This window comes from Pipra filicauda, unplaced genomic scaffold (genome assembly GCF_003945595.2).
Source record: "Pipra filicauda isolate LSUMZ 115617 unplaced genomic scaffold, ASM394559v2 scaffold99_size2403431_pilon, whole genome shotgun sequence".
Taxonomy (NCBI): domain Eukaryota; kingdom Metazoa; phylum Chordata; class Aves; order Passeriformes; family Pipridae; genus Pipra; species Pipra filicauda.
Window position 1 is genome coordinate 678,561 of NW_024105197.1, and position 19,750 is coordinate 698,310.

The window sequence follows — 19,750 nt, forward strand, 5'->3', positions numbered from 1 at the left end:
TATGTTATAGGAACCCTGTTTTCAAAAATCTAAGTATTTCAGTTGCTTTGAAATGAAATTTTGTGCTTTTTTACCTTAAAGGTTTATCTGAAATTTCTGAAAAAAAAAGAAAAACTGGTTTATATGAATCCAGACAGTGGGCAGGAAGGGTGGAGAGTAATTACATTTGTAATTAAACAATACCAAACAAATAATTTGAACAACCATAGTATTTCTCTGAAATTGGCCAATACTTGTTTTCAGTTCATTTTTTTCTTTGGTTGCAGAATGGATTTAATAATTTATAGTAAAAAATAGGGATTGCTGATCATGAAAAGCTAAATATATTTGAAAAGTGTACTTCCACTGATGAGCAGTACAGTTTCCCTTTGTTTACATTCTTTTATTTTCTCACTCACTTCAAAAGTTAAGTGAATTTTTCCTCCTTCCTCTGAAATAGGAAGGTATTATTTTTCTCAGCTTGAAAGGAGAAACAGTGTCTGAGAGATTCTGTTATTGAACAAATAACAGAGGAATGGATTGTCTGAATTTCATGGTTACTGTTCTAGAACCAAGGCTATCAGATTGGTACATATGGTAGGGGGCACTGTAGGTACTCATACCAGGAAAAAAAATATCCAGAGAACACCGAGAGACAAAGTAATGGGATTATTTCTAGAATTATTCCGCTTTATCTTAAAACACTGAACTGTGACACCTGAGATACCCACCTACTTACATCAGATTCCCTCAATCAATGAAGATGGCTGGACTGAAGCTACATTACTCACTGGAGAATCCTGATTTATTTCAGAGTAAAGAAGGAGACTAAATTATCCTGAGAACTATAGAGGAAAGCAGTATGCAATATATGTAATTAAATAACCTTTTTATTTTCTTCCAACCAACTTCTCTTCTATGCTTTTAAAGTCTGCAGGTCATTATTCTTTTAGACACTCATTTTGGCATATCGATGAGCTTGTTTACTTCCGAGAAACAGTTTTATCAAGGATTCATTAATTTTTGAGATGCAGAATGAAGATGTTCTTGTTAAGGAGAAAAAGATAGAATTACTTATATAAACACAGTTTAATAACATATCCATAATAGTTCTATTATAATTTTAGGTGTTTACTGTACTGCAGCAAATAGAATATTCTTTTTTTTCTTCACACATAGTTTCATTTCTGATACAGAAGATATAGACTTATTGATAATTGCTTGTACAGTGGTGATAACCCCAGCTAGCTTATACTACTGGATTTTTTTCTGCCTAGAGTGCTAAAAAAATCTCTGTATTTTAATTCAGGCTGTTAACCCTTATAGTTCACTGTCCTTCATGTTAAAACAGGCAGCAGGGAAGATTTTCTAACATATTAAAATGCATCAAAAGCTTGTCTTCCCACATGGAGCCACTGATTGTTGGTCCATTGTTCATGATCTCACAGTAGCCAGTGGGACTTCTAAAATGGAGTCCAACATATTAGTTGGGTAAATGGAAAACAGTTAAGTTTTGTGAAAGTGTGAGAAAGGTCATTTTGATCTGTGCTTGCCATACATCCATAGCCTCATTTCAGTATGGACAAATTTCTACCTTTAACAACACGATTTTGTCTTGGAGAATTGAACAGATTACTGATGTGCCTAAAGAGTTTGTGTGAAAGTACTTTACAAAGTCAAGCCAAAATGAAAGTTTACAAAAGCTTTTCTTCTTCTTTGCTTCTACAAATCATTATTACTACCATAGCAGGGACCAGTGGCAGCCATCTCTGCCCTTCTCACTGCAGGCTATTGATACACATTATTAACAGTTACATAAAACAACCTAGTTGGAAATCAAAGGGGGAGAAGGATATATTGGTTTGGTAACTTGAGTTACTATTAGAAAGTACATAAAACCTGTACCCTGATTGTCTTCTCATTGGTTTCCAAAGAAAGTCTTACACAGTGTTTTTAAGCTCAGATCTACAATAAGCCAAAGCAAATTATGTCCTCATGACTTTTGGTCAGTGCAGAAGGCACTGAAACCAAGCTCGTGCACATCTACAAAATCCCAAATGAACAACTGATGCCACGTTGCTGTGATTTGTTATATTTAAAAAATTGCTTGATAATTGCAGGGGTTCTTTTAGATGATTTAAAAATGCATCAAAACTACTTAGACTAGATCCTTTGTTTGTTCACAATAAGAAAAATTCCAGGCCAAGTAACAGGAGTTATGATCCTGACTGCAGATACTTTTGCTAAATGACAGTTCCAGAGAACTAATTTTTTTTTAATGTCTTACATAGAAAATATACTACATAGTAAGTAACCTTCGGAAACCATGTGGTTGAACTTGGAACAGGTGGAACTAGTATGTTTGCACCTGGTGGGGTTTCTCAGAAAGTTTTATGACAACAGGTTGTGTCTTGCATGGTGTTTCCTTGAGTTCTGTTTTGCTGAACTCTTTACTGTTCTGTTTTCTGAACTCGTTTTGTTTTTTCAGTATAACTAATAGATAGTACAAAAGTAAAACAAAAAAAGAGGAAGAAACATCTTAAAAAGGCATGCATGGAATACTTAATCCTTCTTTTTACTTTACATATATGTAGTATGAATGAGAATAAAACATGTTTAAAACCACAATTTAGATTAAGGAAATTCTGGAGATAAACAAAAACCCTCCTTTATCTCTGAGTATTAATAATAGCAAAGACAAAGCTAAGGATCTTTGAAAAGTCACAGTTAAATTTAAATGACATCCATAATGTAACATTTTACATATTAATTGCTGACATTTTGTCACAGATGTCTCCAGAATTGATGAATCTACAAAATCAGCCTCAAAATAAAAGGAAAAAGTACATTTGCACTGCTTCAGCAGTACTTACCATGTAATTGCTCACTGTTATAGAAAAACGTCTAATAATTTTTGGCATTATTCATTGAATATTCACCAGACAGCTGTAGTAAATCAGTTCAAAATCCAGATTTGTGTAACTCCTGAGACCTAGATAGAAACCAAAATCATCTGTCTGAACAACCTCCTGAGAATAGGATCTGAACCCTATGGCCATTTTTTTTCCCAGTTCACCAGGTTCCTAGCAAAAACATCTGTATCCACTGAAACTACTGAAAACCTCAGCTTACCTCACTTCTCCCATATGTTTGTGAAAAAGTTTAAAGTTTCATTGACTTTACAAGGAATTTTGAAGGTAGTTGTCACTGTTCTCTGTGTTAGAATTTCTCCTTATATTCAAAATAATTGGATGTGTTTTCCTTGTTCCTTTTCAAGAAGCAGAGGAAAACTATTCTGCAGTTATTCAGTGCTAGTTTAGGTTCTTTTATATATACAAAGTTTTAAGATGCAAGCTAAATAACATAAAGTTGCCCATTAAAAATTATTATCAAGTACTGGCAATATCAATAAAGCAAATGTTTTAATTATTTCTCTCAGAGTTTCTTCATGTTCATATTTCTTTAGTAGGAGTTATGATGCAGTTCAGTTTTCCTATGTTAACACGTTAAAGAATACACAGAGATTTAACAGTTTCTATGTCCATTTCACAGAACTCATAAAATGTTATTATTTCATCATAACAAAATAATGATTTCAGAACATTTTAAATGACTTCACACATTGATTCATTAGGCTTATGTAATATTTTTGAGAATGCTGATACCAAAAAAACCCTTTAACTAGCAAAGAAGTGTAAGAGGGGGCTGAGGAAGAGAGACTGTGTTTGAAATTGCTGTATAGATGGTATCTCTGTAAAATAACTTCTTTTTTTTTTTTCCTTCCTACAAAATCAAATGTTTTGACCTTTTCCAAATTAATAAAAATTTCCCTTAGGACTCCTAACATAATCTTGGAAAGTTCCTTCTATTTAGAATAAAGTATTATGAGAGCTGTCCATCAAATGAATTATACTTTGCAATTAAAAGTCTGTGTTTACTGTGTCTAAATAGAAAATTGGTTCTAACTCAAAGAACTCTATGGTTTGAACTCTAAAGTACGTCATGTGTCATAAGTAGTTGTGGTGATTTTACCCTGGCTGGACACCGAGCGCCCATTAAAGACACTCTATCACTCCCCTCACCAGAACAGGGGAGAGATAAAGATGGGAAGAGATCACTCATCAGTTGCTGTCAGGGGCCAAAGAGACTTGATTTGGGGAAATTAATTGAATTTATTACTAATCAAATCAGTGTAGGAATGAGAAATAAACCCAAAACTTCAAAATACTTTCCCCCCCCCCCCCCTCATATCTTCCCAGGCTTAATTTTATTCCTGAATTCTCTACATCCTCTCCTGCAAAGGTGCAGGGGGATGGGGAGTGAGGACTGCGATCAGCTCATCACATTCTCTCTGCTGCTCCTTCCTCCTTAGTGGGAGGACTCCTCACATTCTTCCCCTATTCCAGCATGGGATCCCTGCCACGGGCTACAGTTCTTCATAACCTGTCCTAACATGGATCCTTCCCATGTGGTGCAGTCCCTCAGGAACAGGCTGCTCCAGAGTGGGTCTCCCACGGCATCACAGTGCTAGCAAACATGCTCCAGTATAGGCTCCTCTCTCCGCCAGGTCACGGGTCCTGCCAGGAGCCAGCACAGGCTTCCCACAGGGTCACAGCCTCCTTCGGACATGCACCTGGTCCGGCGTGTGGTCCTCCATAGGCTGCAGGTAGATCTCTGCTTCCCCGTGGAATTTCATGGGCTGCAGGGGAATCTCTGATCCAGAACCTGGAGTAGCTTCACCCTCTCCTTCGGACATTGCACCTCTGCAGGGCTGTGGTCCTCCATAGGCTGCAGGTAGATCTCTGCTTCCCCGTGGAATTTCATGGGCTGCAGGGGAATCTCTGATCCAGAACCTGGAGTAGCTTCTCCCTCTCCTTTTTCACTGACCTTGGTGTCTGCAGGGCTGACTCCTATTCTCACTCCTCTCTGGCTGCAGTTGCTAACTTTTTCTCTCAAATATCCTATCCCAGAGGCTGATGTGCTCAGCCTTGGTCAGCAGAGGGTCCGACTCAGATCTGGCATTGACTCTGTCAGATACTGGGGAAGCTTCTAGCAGGTTCTCACAGAAGCCACCCTTGTAACCCACTTGTTATCAAAACTTATCCCTGCAAACCCAATAGTGTAGCAAAAGCAAAAAAAATAAAAAATCAGGCATATAAAGAATCATATTGTCTATCGTTGTTAAATACTAATGAATTATGTCTAATTAAAAATTCATAAACAGATTCAAGAATATTTTACTGATTTATTGCTGTAATAAAGTGACGTCAAAGAGGATTATCTCAATACTTTGAAAAGCAGATCTGACCTAAAGAAGTGCCAATCAGTGTTTACAATTTCTGCTCTGTGAGAAATGTTTATATTTGAATATTTGATTTCATTTTATGAAAAAAAAAGAAATTATGCAGCTGTTCTGAAAACATTGTAGTGTGCTCTGTTTCCAAAAATTAATATGTACCCAAGGATAGTGAAAACTTATAAATTCCTGGATCCTTTGGGTTGCCTGTTTCTAACTGTACTGAAATCCAGGTGCAGAGAGATCTGATCCAGAGGATGTAAGTGGAAAGTGAGAAGAGCTGGTGTTAGAGGTTGGTATACTTTGTGCTTACTGCATTTATTCATAGAAGTCTTCTAAGAAACTGATCCCACTATGGGCATTTATTTTTATCCTAACAAGAAATCTATACTAGAGGCAAGTTTTGAAACTCGGCGCTTCCATAAAGTGATGTGCAACTCTTGCCTGATATGTAACAAGTCTGCAGGATTCATACCTTGCTTCCTACAGCAGTATAGATGATTCTTCTTTTATCACAATTCAGAAATGTCTCCCTCTTTAAAGCCTATCTGATAAGTGAACAGTTAAATCTGTCTCATAAGTAAGCTGTTACAACTCTTGCTGACTTGGAATGTTCAGCATTTTTTTCATAGCTGAGTTCAGTCTATTGCTCTTAAAAAAGTTGCAAGCACTTAGCAGGAGAAACATTACTCTAAATACAGGAACTGTGGAAAATAATTCTTGGGTACTTGCTATTCATTTATGTTTTGCAAAGTGCACAGAGCCCTCCACAGTGTCGATATGTGTCAGACAGTGTAGTTTTGGTAGGATTCAACCTTCTCCTTGCAGTCAGTAGCAATCCTGATTTCTTGTTAGCTAGTATTTGATTGTCAAATTGTTTTATTCCTGTTTCTGTAAAGTTTTGGGCAAATCGAAGTGACTTTATTACAGAAAGAACCATTATCTCTGATGCTAGTATAATGCTATAGATTCTACAACTAGGTTAAACCCCATATATCCTGATGTCATGCTTTTCAAAATATTTTCAGATTCTGAATGATAGTCCTTTTCCATAAGAGTAACTGAAAAGCTCAAGGCAAGTAAATAAATGTTTACGAGAAGTAATGGTGTCAAAGCTTTGCTTTGTTGGGGAGAATAGATGGGGCAACTGGTGTGAGTCAGTGGATTGTTGTTGCAGACTGAACAGGTTAGGATAATGCACATATATGAAATTTAGAATTCCTTTTAAATTTCTGTTAGAATTAAAAAAGCAACATATCTCTTCTAGAGTTTATGGAAATGTCACTGTTGACAGTAAGGTAATATGCATTTCAGCCTTTGTTTATGTGATCTATTAATAGATTAAAAAAAAAGAATTAAAAACAAAGTAATAGTTTTGTTGTAGTTCCATTGCAATCTTTGTTTCTCATTTCTTAATACATATAAGAAATTCTTGTTACTGGTAATAGCAATTAACCTTACTATTTCAGGATTAATTGACAACATCCAATATTATTTTTATTTAATTCACGATGTCTAATATTATTTTTATTATGAAAGCACATGAAAAAATAAATGTGCATACATGCTATGTCAAGGAAATAGATCTTAAAAAATATAAATGAGAACTCAGATAGGAATTCCTAATACTACCGGCTACAACTTGTTTCTTTATGTATATTTACTGTTTCTAAGTGCAATGAAACTCCATCGGGTCCAGCAAAGTTTGAATGTACTGTAACAAAAGTACACCTGTCCGGTGTTTGAACGCGCCGAGGCCCCTTTTCTACCTTGAAAGGACTCCTAAACCTACCAGTCACATGAGGGCAGCAAAGATCTAAAGTCTAAGTGAGGGTCGCGCGAGAGTTTGACAAAACTGTACAAACCGGAGTGGCTTCTTCCTTTTAGTTCTCTTTTACTTTTCCCAGATAAATTTTAAGAAGATCATGTCAGTGATGGTAGAAAGTCCATTACTGCAGTCTTTTAGAAATCACTGGACAAGCCTCTGATGGGACATACTTGATGGCATTCTCTTACCATTAGGAAGGTTAAATGGCTTTCAATAAGAATCTCCAACATTACTTTGGTATTCCAAAGCAGATTTATAAAGCCTGCTTTTTTCCACAGTGTGTATGAGAGGAACTGAATCATGGCAATAAAACCAGAACTCTTCTCCTTTGTTTCTAAGGTACGGAATATGAAAAGTTTTCCTGTAGTGCACTGTTTTAGTAATATTTCTGTGTTTTAGTACTATTTCTTCCTTTGAGTCACTTTGTTCTTTATTTTCACAACTGTTTTTTCTTCATTACAAAGGATCTGAATACCTTGATCTTTATAATTTTTTCAATTCTCTGTAAATTCACCGTGGAAACTTTAGGTAATCTCAGCCAAGAGAACTCTCCACTATCTAATGCCTTTTCAGTACAAACTTATCCTAAATGACAAAGCTATAAATTTCAGATTTCTGTATTTTTACTTTCTAGTGCTCCACTTACCAAAGAATAAACTTAAAAAGAAATAGAAATGCATAAATTACAGATTAATAAGCGTGAACAGCCTGCAGCCCTCTTGGCTTGTATAAACAGAACATTTCACAACTAAACACACTGAAATGAGTCAAGATTTCTGTCAAAATTGAGTCAAGGTTCTCTGAAATGTAAAGTTTTTGTTGAAAATTAAAAATCCTAAAACCTACCAGCTGTGTGATTTGATATGGCAGTGATGAAATTTGCACGCTTCAAGTTTTTTCACTCAGTAGTTGTCAACCATGATAGTGCCATTTTCTAAAATCTTAGCGCTGACAAATATGAACATTACCTGAGCCATTAAACATTTGTAGTAGGAGAATCTCAGATTTTTCAGAAGGGAAACTTAGTCCTATTTCACATAGACAAAGAAACAGATCGTGGTAGTTATCTTCTTAGTCTTCAATTGTTATCCTAGTAGCAAAGAGAAGTTATTTTCTTGATGTTAATATAAACTTTTTACTTAGTGACTCTGGCACTAATGTTCAAATAGTGCAAGTAGAGATGAATGGCAGACATCTCTTCTTTGGCATCTTCACCCTACTCATTAACTCCCACTTCCCATTGATCAGAACTAAAATCCAGACTTTCGAGGAGATAGCAGTTTGGGTTTTTGCTTACACTAGTGTTGCCTTGCACATACTGGGAGACTTTAGGGAGTTCTTAGAGTTGAGTGAGGAAATCAAGTCCTTGCAGCAAAGAACTTCTTTTATACTTACTTTATATATGGATCATATACCATCCCTAAAACTCCATTCCATCCTTTTTTCTGTGGGAAAGACTGCATATCTGTCACACTACATTTGAGGCATAAGCATTTATGTGACTTGTCTGCAGGATGAAAAACAGATTGCTTATCAGCAGCTGGTGTTTTCAAGATGTGTATTTGTGTTCTGCTCTAGCAAAGTCCTCTTCAGCAGTTTCTCAGAACAAATAAATCACCTGTAAGCATTCTTCCTCTAATATAGAGCATATCAAGCAAAAGGAGGGAGGCAAGGGCTAGAGCATATCTGATACAGTTAGAGCAGAAAAGGATCTCAGTGTGTGTGAATGGCCATTGCATGAGTATAGTACACCACAAGACAGTTATGGTAAGGAGCATTTTGATTGCACATCAAGATTTGTAATGATTGCAGGACAGCTGTGAGCGCTTCAGCAGATTGTTGCAAAAAAAGGTGACTTAGTGGACAGACAAGAAATTAATGATATGTTTTCAGGTGTAGAGGGTATATCTGAGACAGGATGATTTTGTGATCCCTTTAAGTGATCGAGAGTATCAGCAGATGAGTAATCCTACTTACACATCAGAACAGACCAATATAATAGTAATTCAGGATAGTAGTAGCCACCTCTTATAGAAAACATGACATATCACTGCCCATAGATCAAAAGAAGCTTTGGTACCTAAATGATCCATTTGTTGTAAAGTGAAAATTATTCTAGAAAGGATACTTTAAATGGGTTAGTGAAATAAATTGAACTTTAGCTCTCAAAGATGAAACTAACTCTAGCTGTATATTAATCCTGGATCCGTGTTTATTTTCCAACACATTTGCATGCCATTTCCATAATTTCTTAGCAGTATAACATTTTTCAGTCAGTCATGCTGACTCAGCCAGTCAGGCATTGCAGCGTGTAAAATGTTGTGCCTAGCTCCTGTGAAAATACTTGGTGATATATTTCTTTGTGGTGTTTACAGAGGCTTTAAACCATCAAAGGCTTTGAAGTCTTTGTAAATTCCCTCTTATTTCTTTTAACTTCATTTTCAGAGGTTGTCTCCAACACAGTAATATTGATTTTGCAGCGTTTTAGCAAAGTAAGTAATCTCAGTGTGAGTCTTTATACTGGAATGAATAATCCTATTAGAATTGTCAGATTGATGATGAACTCATTTGCTGAAGTTCCTTCATATGCTTAGAAATCCGTGTATTGAAATGTAGTGATCATTTAAAAAAATTACTTCAAACATTTTCAATATTTATTGTAATATTGATTACAATATTTATGGAAAATGGTCAGCATTTGGTTTTAAAACTTAATAATTTCAAACTAAAATATTACCAAATTTGATTAAATAATTTTGAAAATAACTTCTTGATGACTAAGTGGAAGTAAAAAATTAACAAATGGTTTAAATACAATATCATAAAGCAAATTAAACACAACATCATCCAGATAAGTAAAGTCATTTCATATGTAGTCCTAGATGTATCAGCTTGACTGCAAAGTGAAAAAAAAGTCATTTGAATATAAGAAATCTGGGGTTTGAAGAACAGGTGTTATTGTCTAGATACACAATATTCTTTAAAATTTTCATTGCCTTTTTCTATTTTTAATGGGATTTATTTTGAAAGATGTTTACTGGTACTAAAAAAAAAAATTACTGACAATTTTTCCTAGTATGCTGTACCTTATTTATTTCAGTGGCTTCCCTTTGCTTCTATTTGTCCTGTGATTCATACCAAGACTTTCTGAAATGCTTTAAAGCTATGCTTGAGGAAGTTCCAGTATTTGTTTTAAACACATTTTCTGTTAAAAGTATATTTCTTGTTCTAGTGCCTAGAGATGGCAAACTCATGGCTAGGCTTCGCGAACGAAGATCTCGGAAGGCTCTATCCACATTTGCTACAGGCACGCTGGTGGCTTATGAGGCCAATACGTGACAGACATATCCGATTACAAAAGGCACAGCAGAAAGATTCCTTAGATGGTGTATTCTGCAAGACACGGTTCTTTCTGCGTTGCCTTTTTTCCTCAAGAGTGATCCTGCGAGTGTTCTCGAAGGAGACAGCAGCGTTATAGATGGTGTGTCTCCAGGCCTCCCGATTTGAGGCCAGAGTAGACCAGTTATGGTGATCAATATGGCCAAGGCTGAGATGTTGTTTCAGGGAGTCCTTGTATCTTTTCTTCGGGGCTCCTCTCATGCGGCAGCCAGTGGCAAGTTCACCATAAAGCAAGATCTTAGGGAGGCGGTGGTCCTTCATCCTGGAGACGTGCCCTGCCCATCGCAGCTGCGTTCTCAGTAACATGGCCTCAATACTTGTGACAGCTGCTTGCTCTAGAACAGATGTGTTGGTCACATAGTCTGACCAGTGGATGTTTAGGATTGTACGGAGGCAGCGTTGATGGAAGCGTTCTAAGAGACGCAGGTGGTGGCGGTAGATGACCCATGATTCAGATCCATATAAGAGAGTAGACAACACTATGGCTTTGTAAACACTGATCTTGGTACTTTTCTTCAAGTGTTTATTACGCCATACTCTTTTGTGGAGTTTTCCAAAAGCACTATATGCCTTTGCTAACCTGTTGTCTATCTCTCCGTCGATCTCACCATCTGAGGAGATGAGGCTACCGAGGTAATTAAACTGTTGGACTGATTTGAGCTCTGATTGGCCAATGGTGATGTGGGGATGATGGGGGACTTCTTGAGGTGCAGGCTGATGGAGGACCACAGTCTTCTTTAAGCTGACTTCCAGTCCAAAGAGCTCAGCAGCGTCTGCAAAGCAGGATGTTAAACGCTGCAGAGCTGCTTCTGTGTGGGCCACAAGGGCGGCGTCATCAGCATAAAGCAGCTCCCGGACAAGATGGTTTAAGGTCTTAGTGTGGGCCTTCAGACGCCTTAGATTGAATAGACTTCCATCAGTACAGTATCGAATGTAGATACCGTCCTGATCATTGAGGTCTGCTGTGGCCCTTTGGAGCATCATGCTAAAGAAGACGGTGAATAGGGTAGGAGCGAGAACGCAGCCTTGTTTCACACCATTCTTAATTAAAAAGGGCTCAGAAAGTGTGTTGTCATATCTGACTTGGCCGTGCTGATCCTCATGGAGTGAGATGATCATTTTAAGGAACTTGGGGGGACAACCTAAGCATTCCAAAATCTGCCACAGACCTTTTCTGCTCACAGTATCAAAAGCCTTGGTGAGGTCGACAAAGGTTACGTAGAGAGCTTTGTTCTGTTCCCTACACTTCTCAGAGATGCCAAACTAGTCTGATGCACTTTTACATACCTTTTAAATAAAAATACATAAATAAAAATAATAACTAACAATAAAATATACATGTTTTCAGTGAAAACTTGTTCTGTACACGCGAACTCACTTTGCAACTCAAAGTAGCTATTACTTGCATTTACAAGACTTGTGTCACTGTAAATCAAGAGTATTTCTAATAGAGTTCATGATGTTAAATTACTGTAAAAATAAATGACATCTGAAGTCAAGCACTTAAAAAGCATTATATGACAAAATCATACAAATAAAAAGAAATATTACTTTATTGTTTAAAAATGTTTGAACCATTTGTTTGAACCATTTGTATTGTAGAATATCTAGATGTCCTGTCACATGCAAGGAAAATAATGTTCTGATATCTCATTTTTCATTAAGATATACTTTTTTTGTCCTAAATTTTATTTCTCAAGCTCTTGGTATCTGAGCATTGCAGAAGAAAAGCAGGAAAAAGTTTCCTCTGCCTATTTTTAAAAATGATTACCTGCAGTAGTCTCTTTTACAAGTTTTTATCATTTCCTAAATAGAAAATAGAACAAAGTTCTTCCATGATGTTAAATATTGCAGATTCAGCATGTGCAGCACAGACAAAATGAACCAGTTATTACACACATAGAAAAATTTTTTACTTTCTTTTATTGGATGGCTACAGAAAGCAACTTTAGGCCAGAAAAAAAGTCAACACGGTGCTTCAAGGTTAACTACATGTTAAGGTTCTCTGTATGAATCTGTATGCCAAACACTTAGGGGGAATCAACATGTACATGACTACATATAGTTGGAGGGTTTCGAGTCCAAGTCCTAAGAAATATTTGAAAACCAGCCTGTACTTATTCTTGATTGATTGAGTCCAATCTTCTTATAAAGTAGATATTTTGGTCTTCATGAAGGAAGAAAAGTCCTTGGAAGAAATATGACAAATGAAATTTCATTCTTTCTTCATACAGGGAAGAGGAGTTTGCCCAGGACTTGAGCCTGTAAAAGGCAAGGATTAATTGTGGGAGAAGAACCCAGAGACCAGAGTGTCTTACTTGTGAACCTAACCTTTCCTATGGATCATGTAGGTTATATTTTCTGGGTTTGGCTTAATAAATCATGTACTCTTCTGCACGTAATTTTTATATGGTTTCAGCAGATGGTGTGAGGAACAAAATAATGGCCTCAATATGCTTTTGGGAGAAGCAGTATGCTTACTTGCTGTAACCTTTGGAGTGCACTAAAATTGGGTCTTCAATTTTGTGTACATGCTTTAATTGCTGAGCTATTGCATAGGAGAGGAGGGAGTTTCTTGTAATTTGGCACAGTTAGTTTTTTCTCTTGTTTTGATTGATTTCTGCAAGTGACTTTTGCACCCTCTATGATACACTAGGACTGTGGTGAATGGGATTGCTATTGATGATTTAGAAAAGGGAGGATTTCCTTCTGCATTTCACCAGAATGTAGGTATGTTAGCACTGTCACTGGCTTTCCACCTTAGGCGAAAATTCTCCGTAGAAACGTTATCCTGGTTAGTAAAGAAAACCTATGGACAAATGCTCCTACAAGGACCTGGCACACTGTCTTGGGAGGAAGAATACTCTTCAGAGCAGGTTTTCAGTTGTGTGTAAATGAGGCCATGCATGGTATATAGGTGCCTGCAAGAAGTTTCAGATTACTTGTTCTTCATCACCCCTTCAGAAGCTCTGCTGGATCTGGCTGTGATGGAGCTAGCTTTCTTCATAGTAACCCTTTGTATCTGTGAGTAAAGCAGCTTTATTTTCCCTACTCTGTCACTCCAGTGAGGAGGCTGGGGGTGCACAAGACACTGGAAGGAGACAGTCAGAACAGATGCCCCCAACTGATAAAGTGATATTCCATACCATATGGTGTCATGCTCAGCAATAAAGCTGAGGGAGGAGGGTTTTTCTTGGGAGGTAGTAATTGTTTGGAGACTGGCTGAGCCTTGGTCTCCATGTAGGAGGAAGTGGTGAGTCCATCACTTGATTTTGCTATGTGTTTTTTTCATCCCCTTCCTCTTTCCTTCTCTTATTAAACTGTCTTCATCTTATTCCATGAGTTATCTGACTTTCACTCTTCCTGCTCTGTCCCAAAACTCCGTGGGCGTGGGGAGTAAGTGAGTGGCTGTGTGGTGTTTAGCTACTGGCTGGGGCTAATCCACCACAGAAGCTCTGTCATATACAGAGAAAAAGTCATATTTCCGTATAAAGAGAAGATAACATGCATGATGGAACCTGGTCAGCTCAGGGACTTCTAACAAAATGGAAAGAACCGTTATGGTTCACAACATTTTTTCTGATTCATGTTATGCTGTGTCATTTAATCCCGCAAGGCTTTAGTGTAAATGCATACATGGTTTCTGAATTACAGAACAGCAGTGGTGTGCTATTTTCTAGGGAGGCCATTCTGCCCTACAGTACTTTACAGTTCATTTCAATGGGAAAAATGGTCCCATTTAGCTTTTCCCACATACTTAAGTTTCCTCTGCTGCTGAGTGTTTGAAATGAGAGTCTTACTCTGCTCATGGCAACAGTTTTCTAGAGCTGTTATCTAGATGTGTTGTCAAGATGCTGTTTCATAAAATCTAAACCCTGGCAGGGCATTCTGCTCTCCATACCCTTCAAGAGAGAACTCAAGGACTGCTGTCACCTTGTGATGCAAAGCACTGTCTTCCAGATAGGCAGCAATTCAGACAAATCCCTTTGCTCAGTATCTGTCATTGAATATCTCTGTTTCATGACTTAATAGTTTCATTAAATCATTTTTCTGAGTTTACTTAACATACTCTCTTGACTACATATGATATTAAGGATTTTCAGTCACATCATTTGGACCAAGCACAACAACTAACATAAGTGATCTGAAATAACTGAATTTTAAGAAATGGAATTGCAATTATAAAAAATTAGTTCTAGAAAAAAAAAATACGGCACTTACCAGTTGTGGGACAGCATTACTAGAAGCAATAATTATTCATTGGTGAGGTAAATTCAGCAAACCTGAAAAAAGATAAACTGAATTTCTGTTCTCAGCTTTCTCCTTTTAAGAATTGAATATTGATATCTTCATGTACTGCATTCAAAATATTTGTATTTCATTTGCTGTTGATAAATCCCCCTTCATTTCATAGAATGTATTTTTCTTAATTTAAGGCTAAGAAACAAAGTTGAGCTAAGAAATGTTAGCTTGTTATTTATAAACACAAAAGGATGCTAAAATCAAATAGCAGAAAAAAGAGAGCATATAACAACCCCAGAGTCCTCCACCTCCTTCTCTTTCTATCTCCCTCCCTTCACAGAGATCAGGTGTGTGACATACTGTAGAATGGGAGAAATATGCTAAAAGTTTTGATACTGCAATTAGTTTTTTGCTTTTTAAGTTCATAATCTGATTTTTGCTGATGTCGGTTTGCAGAACATTATGTTGATGTTTGTTCATTCTGAATTGTCTTATGTAAACCCAAACTGCATTTCTGCACCTGCCTCCTGTGTCATGCATTTTTTGGTTAGAAATTTCTACTGTAGAACTTCAGTTATAATCAGATCTGCAGTAGCAAGACCCATAACTGAAAATGTAACGAACAAACAGGGGGATAAGATCAAACTTCAAAGTAACCCAAAGAAGCTACAGCAGTAGGGGTTGAAGGCAGTGGGATCATTTGAATAATAATAAATGTATTGCCCTGATTTCACTTCCAGCAGTGAAAAAATGAACTCCAAGGACATAATTAAAAATATGACTATTTACTGCATCATGTGACCAAAAAATATAAGACAAACTTTTAAAGCATATTTTTTTGTGATCCCTCTTGAAATGATTCCCTTTTCTCCCCATACACCTTTCTGTGTATACCACTTGAATCATCCTTTCTGATAGAAGCAGGTAGTAGAAAAACATGCATTTGAGTAGTAAATGCAGAATATTCAACATATGAGAACAATAAATCACCCCTAACATTACAACACATAGTAGAAGAGCAGTCGACTGCATTCCTGAATAGTGGACTAACACTGGCCACTTGTCCAGCCAGACAGTCACTACATTCTCTCCTCTTTCTTCAAGTGTTCTTGGAACACAAGGAAGTAACCAAGACAGCTAACAAAATGAAACACGTGCAAAAGATGGCATGTATTATATAGGTTATCATCTTTATGTAGTAATAAAATTTATTTTTAAAAAAATAAACTAGGCCAAACCATGTCATTGTCCCTGACAGCAATCAGTGTTAGTGTTCCTGTTAAAGACAAAAGTGCATAAGCACTGTATAAAAGTGTGCAGAATTGAAGGAAATATAGCAATTACAATGGTTAAAATCTGAGTAAAATAGTAAAATATGCATGCATGCATGCATGTGTTATGTAATAAAAAAGAAGTGACTTTATCTATGCAATCTGTAAAATTAGAGCTGAGGGAATTATTGATTTGAAGATCAAGTAAATTTACAGTAAAATATACATGTTTTATAATATAATGTAATAAGAAAATAAGGTTAGTCAAACTTTTCCAGCATTGGCATAAGCTGAGATCCCAGCAAAACATCTAGAAACAGACCAGGTTATGTGGCAGATGCTAATCATGCACTAATAAGGGATACCTTCAGCCATGTGTGATTCTTCTGTAATAAGCAACCCACAAACTATTAGTTTTTCGGAGGTATGTCCAGCCTCTTTTTCAACCTATGTAAACTCTGACTGTCTCAACTACTCACCATGTGAAAACCACCTCTGTTTTTTTTATTTTCATCCTGACATCTGCTAGTTTCATGTGATGCCCCTTGTGCTGGAAATGAAGGTAGGTAATTTATCCTTGTCCACACTATCCACATTGTTAGTAATTGTATAGATTGCTACCCTATTCTTTCACTCCTACCTTAGCTGTCTCACTAAAGAAAGTCAGTTAATATGGATGGAGCTTTAAGCAACCCAGTTTAGTGGAAGGTGTCCCTGGTCATGGCAGGGATTTTGGAACTACATGACCTTTAAGGTCCCTTCCAACATAAACCATTCTATGATTCTGCTATGCTTATGTAGTTAGGTCCCTAAAGATACCGAGCTTACTAGAGATAAGGAGTCTAAGTATATGGGATAGTTTAATAAGAAGTCACAGAATAGATGAGGTTGGAAGACACCTCTAGAGATCATCTAGTCCAGCATCCCTGCTTACAGCATGGTCAGTTGCAGCACATTGCTCAGAAACAAATCCACCTGGGTTTTGAATATCTCCAAGGATGGATACACCACAATTTATCCAGGCAACATGATCCACTGCTATACAGCCTGACAGTAAAAAAATCCACTTTTTCTTGCATTTTAATGGAATTCTATGTATTTGAATTTATGTCCATTGACTCTTTTCCTGTCACTGGGAACCACTGAGAAAAACCTTTCTCCATCCTCTTTGCTTCCATCCATCAGGTATTTATACACATTTATAAGATTTCCCTGAGTCCTGAGAAGTAATTTGATTGACAACACAACAATGAAAGTAAGATTAAAAAAAAATTATCTGGGGATTTTAGTTGCAAACTAAAGTTGAATTAAGGAAGTCTATGAATTGAATAAATAGGTTAAAAAAATGAAAACAACACACAAAAAAGCCACAGGAACTTACCTTAGTTTTTATCAAAATAGTAATAATTGCTCACGTTCTGACAACTTATCTGGTTTTTGATTTAAAAAAAGAACAGAAAAGGATTCAGATTATTCTATGTTTTCCATCAAGAAAAGGTGGTGAATGGGTGTAATATAAACTTTGATTTTCATTCACACTTTAATGTCACCTCAGTACAATTATTATTAGGGGTCATTTCATTATTTGCTTTCATGGAATTCTGTAAAGCTCAAAGATATTTTTATACACACAGGATTTGAATGTCTGTGCTGATGCCTTAAGACTCTTTTAGTTTTTTTGACTTTGCTAATTTTTATAAGCTTTATATGTAATTATAGTAGAAGTAGATTTTAGAAGTAACTATATTGTATTCCTCACCCTTTAGCACCCTTTAGTTTACACATTCCTCAACCCTCCTACCCCATTCCATGTTCCCTATATCAATCCTACCCCTGAATTCAGTGCCAATGTTTAGTCTCCTGTCAAGGCAAGGTCTATGCTGTTTGGAGTACACTCATATCTTGGCCTGAACAACAGAACAGAGTCAAGAACTGGGTGACCGTGTACCCTTTGTGCTCTGAGGATGATGAGAATGATGAAGAGGGGGTCCCGAAATACACCCCAGACTCAATTCCCAGGGGGTGGGCCCAGGGCAGACCAGAGCAAAGGCTACAGGGTAGAAACACTTGGGATTGGACAGATGGTATTATAAAATGTAACATCTCAGGCACAGCCGGCGCACGTCCTGTAACGTCTATGCCTTGGCACAAATTAAACCCTTTCCTTATCTCACCCTCAATTAACTGCTCCTGAGTTTTTTCTTTAACACCAGCTGAGCTGGCATCAGTGCTAATAATAATAATAAACGTAATAACTGCAAAAAAATTTACAACCCCAAATCTCAGCAAGTAAGATCCAGTCATTAATGTCATATGAAATGCCTTTACCCAGGGAGTTATTATTATTTGTTATTCCATACAACACAGTCTTAAGAACTATTTCATATCAATAATGGGGTAAATCTAGAATGAATATGGCATCTGCAGAACAACATTTTTACTACTGTAAAGGATAGATTGTGTTTAGGTGGATATGGAAATCTTACTTTTAAGGCAAGAATATTTTCAAGGCAGTCTCTAGAATAATATTATCAGTAATCTGCTGAGTCATTTATTGGTCTTTGGTCCATAATGAACTCTGCTTCCAAAACTTAGAGTAAATCATTAGTAACTGTGATTTTATTTTGAACTGCAAAATTTAGCCAATTTGTAAAATCAGTAAAAGTCATGAAAATATAAAATATTCAAACATATCTTTGTGCAGGAGTCATCATTACTGTCATTGCTTTACAAATCCTTGCTATTTGGCTCACTGTTGTTATCGCAGACCTATTTTCCAAGAATAGCAGTAATTTCAGATTCATGTAGCAGCATTCTTAAATCCAAATATTAGCAATTGTTCATATTCTAACACCACAAAGAAATTGTATGAACTTCCCTAAGTATTAGTATTTTCACCTTATTTGGGAGGGCAGGGAAGACTTTTTCCTTCTCTGAAATTCCATTCAGATGTTCTATTATAAATGTGTCTTCAGTTCTGTATAACTGTCATGTAAGTTTAATAGCTAGATTTCCTGAGATACTTCCATTCTTAGCTGAATACTTTACACTTATATTTTTATTTCAGCACCACTACTGTATGTCATAAATATTTAACTTAAAAAGTGGATTTGTTTGTGTTAGTGAAGTGTTTCAATGATGTCAAGTGGAGAAAGTGTTTTATGGAATGTCTTGTGATTTGCACTGTTGAGACATTTGAGAAAATGTTAAATGTTTGTGCACCAGTAAATTATGTTCTGTGCATTTTAAGCATTTTGTTAGCTTCTTGTCACTCTGGCAGTGGTTGAGGCTTCAGCAGAAAAAGAGACATCCATTTTAACATCTTGACTGTGCAAGGGTTTGCAGAGATTTTTTTTTAAGATGTAGTGTTTAAAAACTTAAGTAGTGATTGGATACAATTTACAAGTGCACTGGAGTTTCCCTAATCCTATAGACTTCAGGTCATCTCAGATGCCTTGATATATTTTAAATTTTGCAAATTTAGTATTTGTCTAATTACCTTTTAAAAATTAAGTTACTAAGAACCTGACAATCATATTTTAGAAAAGGAATGAGCAAACATGGAATTAAACAAAAATTTCCTGGATCCTAGGTTAAGGATAAGGGAAAAACATTTTTTTTCCTTAGTTCTATAGAGCTGTTTACAAAAAAAGACCCCTATTAAGTTAAAATTATTTGATTGCTCTTCAAAAAATGTCTTAAAATATTTTAATTATGATTTTATAGGGAAATTGC

At 36.5% G+C, this 19,750-nt stretch overlaps 1 long non-coding RNA gene across 1 annotated transcript; it reads right to left on the reverse strand.

Annotated features, from left to right (window-relative positions):
* Window positions 1-12,406: 12,406 nt before the first annotated feature.
* LOC120322530 lies at window positions 12,407-19,501 on the reverse strand. Its single transcript, XR_005562291.1, has 2 exons — window positions 14,724-19,501; window positions 12,407-12,764 (listed from the first exon to the last, which is right to left on the reverse strand). It is a non-coding gene; the product is annotated as an uncharacterized LOC120322530 (long non-coding RNA).
* Window positions 19,502-19,750: the final 249 nt, after the last annotated feature.